An 8,587-nucleotide genomic window follows, 5' to 3' on the forward strand; every position below is an offset into this window, starting at 1 on the left:
GGGGGAGGCTGGGTGCGGGGGAGCGGACCCCTCTGTCCTGGGGGAGGCTGGGTGCGGGGGAGCGGACCCCTCTGTCCTGGGGGAGGGTGGGTGAGGGGGAGCTGACCTCTCTGTCCTGGGAGAGGCTGGGTGCGGGGGAGCGGACCCCTCTGTCCTGGGGGAGGGTGGGTGAGGGGGAGCTGACCTCTCTGTCCTGGGGGAGGCTGGGTGCGAGGTGAACTGACCCCTCTGTCCTGGGGGAGGCTGGGTGCGAGGTGAGCTGACCCCTCGATCCTGGGGGAGGCTGGGTGTGAGGGGAGCTGACCTTTGTCCTGCGGGAGGTGGGACAGCTGGGGATACATAAGCCCCAGGCCCACCTGGTCCACTAATAAGAGCATGCTGTCTGCATAGGAAGTTGTGAAATGGGTGGGGGCTTTCTAGCAAAGACCTTGACTCAGCTGCCCTTATTTGTACCCCAATCCCACCAGGTGCCATTGGGGTGACCTTGAGAAAAGCTCTTAGCCTCTTAGCATGAACTTCCACCTTTTAAAAACTGGATAACTCTCAAAGATGTCGGCCGCCCCCCACTAGACCCCATCCTGCTCAGTGGCTACCTCACCCTCCCTATCGCGTGCTGTTCTTGGACACCTGCTCGTCAGGTTTAGTGCAGTCAGACCTGGGCTCACGGTGCAGAGCGTGTCTGAGCCCTGTGGTCTGGCGTCTGGGCTGACAAGCTTTGTGGGAAGACCTGAGGCTCTGCCGTAATTGTTTGTTTAAGAGGCAGGAGTCTGTGTGAACCCGGGGCTCTGGGGTCGGAGCAGGGGCGAGCTTGGAGAAGGTGATGGGCGAGCCTGCGGTCCTGAGGTTGCTCTTGCGTTCAGCAGTAGCTGGGGCAAGAAGCGGGGAGGAGCAGGGGCGGAGGGGGCTCCCCGCAGAGGCTGAGGAGGAAGGGTGTGTGGAGGAATCTGATTTATTCTAACCGAGAAGCAGAGCTCCTGTCCTTAGGACGCAAGCCCCCCATGGGCACACCCTGATGGGCTTCCAGCTGATGAGCCAAGTGCACTTGAGGGCCAAGAGTCACCATGCTTGTATGGCTGGGCCAGAAGCCCGAGTCCAGATGTGAGCAAAGCCGACTCCCTTGGGGAGGTGTGGGTGGACGGACGTGGATGGATGGACAGGGCAGTGTCACAGAGCAGACTGCGTGGGGCTAGCCCCTCAGAATCCTGCTGGGACCCATCGCTCCCAATCTCTTCTCTCCTGAGATTCTGCCGGACCTGCTCCCCTGAGCAAATTTAACGAGAATAAAACAGCCCAGTTCTGTGACCTGTCGGAGACTAACCTTGGACGGGTGACCCCACTGACCTCCTGTCCACCTGCCCTGGCCCCTGGCCTCCCCCACATCTGCACTGGATACCAGAGTGGTCGTGGTGGTGGGGCTGGGGGCTCAGGAGCACTGTGGTCTTCTCCTAAACCAGTTAGTTCACAATGCAGGGCATCTACTCCTTCTCTGAGGGTGGGTCTGTGGGCCCCTGCCTTAGGGCTGGTACACCAGAGAGGAGCAGGGAGGGGAGCGTGCTCCATTCCCAGGTGGGCCCGCCTTCGGGGGGTGGGCAGGGAGGTGCTGCAACACCAGGAGGGCGTAAAGGTGTAAATCCTCCTCCCAGGCAGCTGCTTCATCTCTGAGAGCAAATTGCTTCTCATTCCACTGACTTCCGCCTTCCCCAATAAAAAGAAAGGTAATTTTCTGCCTTGGGTTGTATTTATTACTAAAGTCATCAGGCCCTGTAATCAGTATTAACATCACCGTGTAAAGTAATACAAAACTAATTACTAGCTAAACTGAATTAGATACATGGCAACTGCCGGCCAGGCTGACAGGGAGGGGAGCCAATTTTTGGCTCTGAAAGGAGCACCGCCGATGCCCCTCAGCCTCTGAAAGCCACAGCCGTAGGGTCCTCGCCACGCCGGGGCCCCTCCCGATGGTCTGGGCGGCTCTGACGGGGGCAGCAGGGCTGGGAAGCGAAGATGCCCGTCCCTTAGCTTTTCAGGCAGCCGCACACACGAGAAACCCGCCGGACCCTCAAGCACAGGGGTAACCCCAGGAAGAAGGGTTACTGCTAAGTGGCCCCGACTCACGCTGCCCGCCAGGAGCGCCACCTGGCTCCGCAGGGAGCAAGCCCAGCGACCCCATGCAGCGTCCTCACTGTCCAAGCTCAAGGGGACGTAGCCTGCCTCGCAGCCCAGCGCGTGGCAGAGCCCTGGTGCGCCCCCAGGTCTGTCTACCACCTGCGACACTGAGCTCACGTTTCTGTTAAGGTGGAGAGAAAACGTGAGAAGTAGAGGGAAAGGCTCAAGGTCACAAGCAGCAGCCAGAAGGGAGGTGCCTGCAGCCATCGAGCCAGAGCTGCAGACCTTGGCAGAGCCGCACTGGGGCTCCCAGTCGGCCGAGTCTCTGGCTGCGGGCCCCATGTTCTGACCTGGACACCCAGCTTTTAGAAGGGGAGCAGCAGAGCACCCCGGGGGGGGGGTCCACGTTGTGGTCTCCGTCCTACCATGAAGGGTGGGCGGCCTAGAGCAAGTCCCCGTCCGGGGGGCGTCTGGGAGAATGCACCCAGGCCCCTCATCTCAGTTCTCTGGGGAATAAAAGGAGGGTGCATGGAGGGAGCTCTGCAGCTGCTCACGCGTCCCAGTATGTCTGCGTGTGCTTGCCGGCGAGCACACGCAGATATACTGAGCCAGCGTCGCTAATCACGGACAGGCCCTCAGTCCCAGCACACCATGTGTGGCTCTGGGCATCATTCACGCAGCGCCGGGGGAGGAGGGACCAGACCCTGCTCATGGCTACTTGCAAAGGCCGGCTCCCTCGCCCTCTGGGCCCAGGTTAAATCTTACAACAACACGGCCAGATGACAGAGGGTGAAAGCGCCTTCTTTGCTCTCAGGCAGTGTTTTAAGACGCGAGCTTTCCAATCCGCTTGCTCTCATCTCGGCGACAGGGATTGGTCCTGTGTGCTCTGTATGCAGGGTTTAATGACAGCTACGGTCTGCTGGTCGGGAGGAGAGTGGGCGGCCGGGAGAGCCTGGGGAGAGGTGGGCAGACGCCCCATGTCCAGCCTCCATCCGCATTCAGAGGTGCAGGTTCGTAGAGCTCACTCCCATCCCCAGCGTTAGCGAGCGTGCAAGATGCTCAGGCTGCACGGCAGGGACTTCTCCAGTGTGCAAGATGGCTCTCGCGGGTGGCTCTGGAGAGAAAGTTACTCCCGCTTGCTGCAAGGGATGCTTGGGGTGTCTGAGGGTCGAAGAGAGAACAGAGGTGTATTTAAAGATGTTATAAATAGCGTACTCAGCACCACAGGGTGTTGGTGTTAAATCTGACAGCAGAGCAGGACTCGGAGCAGAAACGGAGGCAGGCTTTCAGAAACAATCCGCCGCTCTCCGACGTGAGTCCCTGAGCCCCTGCCCTGCCCAGCGCACCAAGGCTCCCGATCCCTGGGCAGCCCAGCCTCCGGGCCTCATCCTGTGGATGCAGGAGCAGAATCAGCTGTGAGTGGGGAGTGGGGAGAGGGCGCCGGGGGCATGGCATCGAGGGACTCTATTTCTCTGGAGACAACACACCCTCTGCAGGGCAGCTTTCTGAGGCCGAGTCCGGGCTCAGCGGGCAGAGGGTCCCAATCTGCTGAGGGCAGAGCGTGGACTCTGGGAGGGACAAGCGTCTGGCCGTGCCTAGGTCCCGCTCTGCGCTGGCACTGACTTCCTGGGTGCCTCCTGCATCCGCAGCTGGACCCCAGCGTTGACTCTCAGATGTTTTTATAACTATGTCACATTCTGATCCATGTCAGGAGCCGTGAATTCGTGTCAGGATCATTGACTGACTCCGTAGAAACCAGTCCGTCCTCCTCCATCAGTTATGGGGAGTTCCCTTAATGGACGGTAGGGAACAGTAACGTTTATGGGACCCCCAAAAACCATAAGCTCAGCCCACAGGGCCCTGCAGAGTCATCTCATCTGGGCTCTTCAAAGGGCCGCCCCCAGAAGTGGACCCCATGTCCGATGGGCATCTAAGAGCACGTGCAGGCGTGGCCTCCCGGTCTGGATGTGAGCCAGTCTGAGGCAGTGTTTATGAAAGCAGCATGGAACTTTCCATAGCAGGAGCAGAGGGTGTGGGGGCAACAGGGAGGGGCCACGGGCAACCAGTCTCTGGAGGGACAGAGAATCAGGACTGAGGGCTGGAAGGGGGCATCGTGGCTCAGGGAAGAAGCAGGTCCGGGGATGGCTGTGGGTCACAGAGCACTGTCCACTGGGGACTGGAAGAGACGCCGTGAGTCCCAAAACCTCAGAGGAGCTTGAGCCTGCGCAGCCGGTGGAAGGAAGTGGCCTGGGAGGAGGTTCAGCACAGGACGGGCCAGCTCTCTGCAGCTGGGCTAACAACTTCCAACCGCAGTGGCACCCAGGACGACCAAGCATGTCTGGGGCAGGCTCGTAGCAGGCTGGCGGAGCCCCGGCCTGGGTCTTCTGAGCCCCGCTCCGGACATGCTCTCCCGGTGGTCGGGCAGAGAGCAGACTGCCCTCAGCACAGCGCACGCCTGGCATTTGCACACGGCCCAGCCCCAGCGGTGTGCTGGGAGACCCTCCACCACAGAGGGCCCGGCAAGTGCCCAGGTCTGGGCCAGGAGGAAACCCCCTCAGGAGTGTGTGTGAGGAGCAGTAACCCCATCCACCGCCGTCCACCCGGGGTAAACCCAGAGGCTGTGGAGGGGGCAGGATAAGGGGATGATGCTTGGATCGGGCTGCCCGTGGTGGTCTTCCGTGGCTGCTGGGAGAGGGGGTTCAGGTCACCTGTGGGCTCCTCCCAAGGTGCCCGGCTCCAGACCAGACCCTCTCCCCACGGCAGGGATGTTCTTCCCCAGCAGGAAAGTGAGTGGCCAGGGCACATACAGGCTGGAAGGAGCCAAAGAGCTGTGTGCAGACCCCCCCCTTCCTCTCCCACGTCTGTCTTCCCTCTTCCTCCCCCACCCCAGCTGTGTGCAGGTAGCTTGAGAAAAATGTGCATGGTTTTTTCACAGCAAAAGAGCATCCAAACTTTTTTCCTTCCGGATGTGCCTATGCTCAGACCTGAGGCTTCAGAGCGCTCGCTCGCCCCGTCTGCCCCGTGAGAACGCAGCAAGGAGGCGGGCCCTCCCAGAACGCGACCCCACCATTGCCTTGCTCTCGGACTCGCAGCCTCCACCCCTGTGAGCCTCAGCCTGTGGCTTAGAGGCCACCCATCGGTGCTGCTTTGTCACACAAGGGGGGCGGACACCATGATATCCGTCGGGCCGAGGGCCACCGCGTTTTTGAGCTTGGTCCTGGGAATGGCAGGCACCCCAGATGACACTGGACAGGTCTTGTCATCTTTCTGAGCCTGACACAGCAAGAGCATCGCCCAGGGGCGTCCGCAACGATTAAGGGACGTCAGGCACCTAGCGTGAGGGTGTCTGGGGCACGGCGCCGGCTCAGTCAGGGTTACGTGGCTATTCCGAGTTGTGAACGTAAGTGAGCCCTTGCTTCAAGGGAAGCTGTGTGCAAATTGGGATTTAAGTTCCTCCTCAGGAACATTTGGGGTTGGCCGAAGCCAAGGATCTTTAATCCAAATGCCTCACTCTTCAACAATTCATAGTTTGCTTTGGGAAATACTGTGTAGCCTTCTAAATCGAATTACACTTGCTTGAGGCTTCTCGGATGACCCTTTCAAACACATTACAAGTGGTAGTCTTTCCTACTGACTCATGGATTCCAGTCACTGGAGAGGACTCTGGTTTGGGATTGGATGAGTCGGAGGTGACTTCCCTCCAACCTCCAGCTTGTCAGAGGAGGGGTGCAGGGCAAGGAGGCAAGGGTGTATGCCAAGGCAGTAGGGGTGCAGGACAGGGGCTCAGGGGAGTAGGGCAGAGTGGCTGGGGTGCAGGCTGCCAGTGGGTCAGGAGGAGGGCCGTACCCACTGCACACCCCTGTTCTGTCTACACATGCCCTCTGGGAGGGAGGCATGTGAAGGGTGCCTCTGTCCACCTCTTTATAAACACCGACAGGAAGGAAGAGGTGTGAGCTGGCTTTGCCCCCGAGTCTTTCTCAAATCCCCGACGTCCCAGGGTCAGCTTCGCTCCCGGGCAGCTGCAGGAACTCCGAGGCACTGTCCACGTGTGGCAAACCCAGTGGGAGTAACCCAGAGCCACACGTGTAAAAGACAGCCTCTCAGCCATGCCTTGGGGGGTGCCAGAAACCCTCCCGGCTCCCAGCGTGACTACAGAGGGGGCCTCACATCCCCAGGCCAGCCGCAGACTGTGCCCGGGGTCAGAGGGAGTCCCAGGCGAGCGAGCAAAGCCACCCAGCGGTCCTCGGATGGAGCACCAGCTCCACGGTCTCCAACTACCTGGGCTCCGGTTTCTCCGTGGAGGAGCCTGGCCAAGTTGGTGCTTTTCAGACTTAGAGAACCAACTGTAAATCCTTATGGGACGTTACTGACATAAAGTGAAATCAGATGTTCTTCAAAATCAGGAGCTTTTTTTTTTTTTTTTGGTCTAATTCTTTACATCTGCCCATCTGGAGCATCCTCTCCCTAGAACGTGGCTCTGCTTGGTGGGGATCGTGTTCGTGTCTGGCGATACCTCTTCAGCATCTGTATCACCAGCAGTGGCTCTCACGGCGGGTGGCCGAGGTCTGCGTGGGGGGCGCATCCCAGCTCTGCCGTTCACTTAAACCCTGGTCGCTCAGCAGAGGGGCCTCCTGAGTAGGTTTTGTCTTGTGCAAAGCAGGATACTCTTAGTGGTCGCCAAGCCTGCACCCGCAGCAGCCGGCCAATCTTCATCATACCGTGCGGAGAAAAGTGACGATGACTATTATTGAACCCATTTCACAGATGGGGAAACAGGCACAGAAGGGCTGATGCCCTGGCCAGGGTCTCCCAGCCGGTGGCAGGCCGTCTGCCCGCGTCTGCATTCTCGGTGCTGAGCGGCTCATTGGCGATGCCCCTCTCTGGCCAGGGCGTGTACTTGGTTGCGATGCCGGGGATCTGCTCCCGCGTTGGGGCTGTTTCTGTCCGGGGTTGTACAGCACGCTGTCCCCCGCGTCTTGGCCTCGCCCCCGGGTCAGTCTGCAGCATGCAGTACCCCCATCTCGCACTAGTAGGTAGTAAGCAAATACCTGCGGCTTCTGGATGGAGGGCCTGAGAGTTGTCGGTTGGGTTGGGTTCGATTGAAATTCTTCCCACCAAGTAAGCGGCCACAGTCTGCAGTGGGACTTGAGGGTGAGTGGTTTGGGCCCTGAATCTGTTCATCGCGTGCTGGCAGAGGAAGGAGGTGGACCGTGGGTAGCCGGGTGGATGCCGCCTCCAGCACCCGCCTGGTGCGACCTGGTGTGACCTGGACTCCACGGGCGGTCAGCAGAGCCTGCAGTACCAGCACACGCTGGGAGATGGCGCCCTTCCCCAACGGTTGGAACTGGCCACCTGCACTCCCTCGCGTTCATCAGGGAAACCAATCAGCAAACCCTTCAGCGGGGTCTCACCCCCAACACTCAGGCCAGGACCGCCCTGGCTGGAATCAAGTCCCCTCTCTGAAAGGGGACGGAGCAGAGTGAAGCCCCAGGAACATGGTGTCCATCTTTGGTGGGCCCCAGGAAGGCTGGCTCTTTGTGATCTCCGTTCGGGAAGGGAGATTTATTCTCACCCAGGCAGAAGAGAGCGTAGTGAGTGATCTGGGGAATTCTTCTCTTCCCAAATGGCTGGGAAAGCTTAATGGGAGCGACTGGAGGATGTGCCTTTCATCCCCTAGGAGCCTCCTGCAAATGCTAAAGCCCCATTAAGGTTTTTCGACCCAGGCAGCCCCGGGCTTCTGGAGAGACTCGCACGTGTCTTGGTGTGACGTTGCAGAGGGCTGGGGACTTGTGCTAGGTTGCCCTGCCCCTCTACCTGGGCACCCGGGCTTGGGACCACCACCCTTGCCCCCAGCCACAGACCCCAAGGCCCCACCTAGGGCCATGCTCCTCATGGGCGGGGCACCTTTTGCTCTCCTGCCCAGATGCCCCAAACCTGCACCCAGCTCCTGCCCTGCAAGCTGGGCCCTGCACCCCTCCTGCATGCACAGACTGCTCCCACCCACACCCAGGAGCCCACACTGGTGGGTGCCGGCAACTGCCAGGAGACTCCTTTCTTCCCAGAGGCATTAGAGCACCTGGCCCCCCGGCTCCCAGAGAGCCCTCCCCTTTACACCTCTTTCCCTCCCCCCCAGCGCTGGGGCTGGAGACCCCCCTCCCGGCTTCAGGGGGGCGGCAGGGCTGGCCTGCGGAGCGTGGAGCCACCCCCAGGTATGTCCTGGGCAGCCAGGGCTGACCGCGCTCCGGTGGGGGTGGTCCCACAGGGGTGCCCAGGCCTGACTCAGCCGGGAAGGAGGGTAGCAGCGGCGTAACCCATCCGGACAGTCAGGCCGCGAGGCGCACGCGGATTTTAGGACCTGGGGGCGGTGGCCAGCTTTCCTCCCTGAACACCCATCTCAACCCCTTGGCGACTGGGGTTTGCAGGCCTCGCTGCCAGCAGCCAGGGGGCGGCGGGGAGCCGGAGCGGAGAGGAAAAATCCACC

The 8,587-nt window shown here is 60.5% G+C and overlaps 1 protein-coding gene across 1 annotated transcript in view; it reads left to right on the forward strand.

Moving 5' to 3' along the window:
* Positions 1 to 8,587, forward strand: part of OLFM1 (olfactomedin 1) — a 35,557-nt gene that overhangs the window by 3,083 nt on the left and 23,887 nt on the right. The gene's annotated exons all lie outside the window — the stretch shown is intronic.

The sequence above is a fragment of the Neomonachus schauinslandi genome, chromosome 13 (genome assembly GCF_002201575.2).
Source record: "Neomonachus schauinslandi chromosome 13, ASM220157v2, whole genome shotgun sequence".
Classification (NCBI taxonomy): Eukaryota; Metazoa; Chordata; class Mammalia; order Carnivora; family Phocidae; genus Neomonachus; species Neomonachus schauinslandi.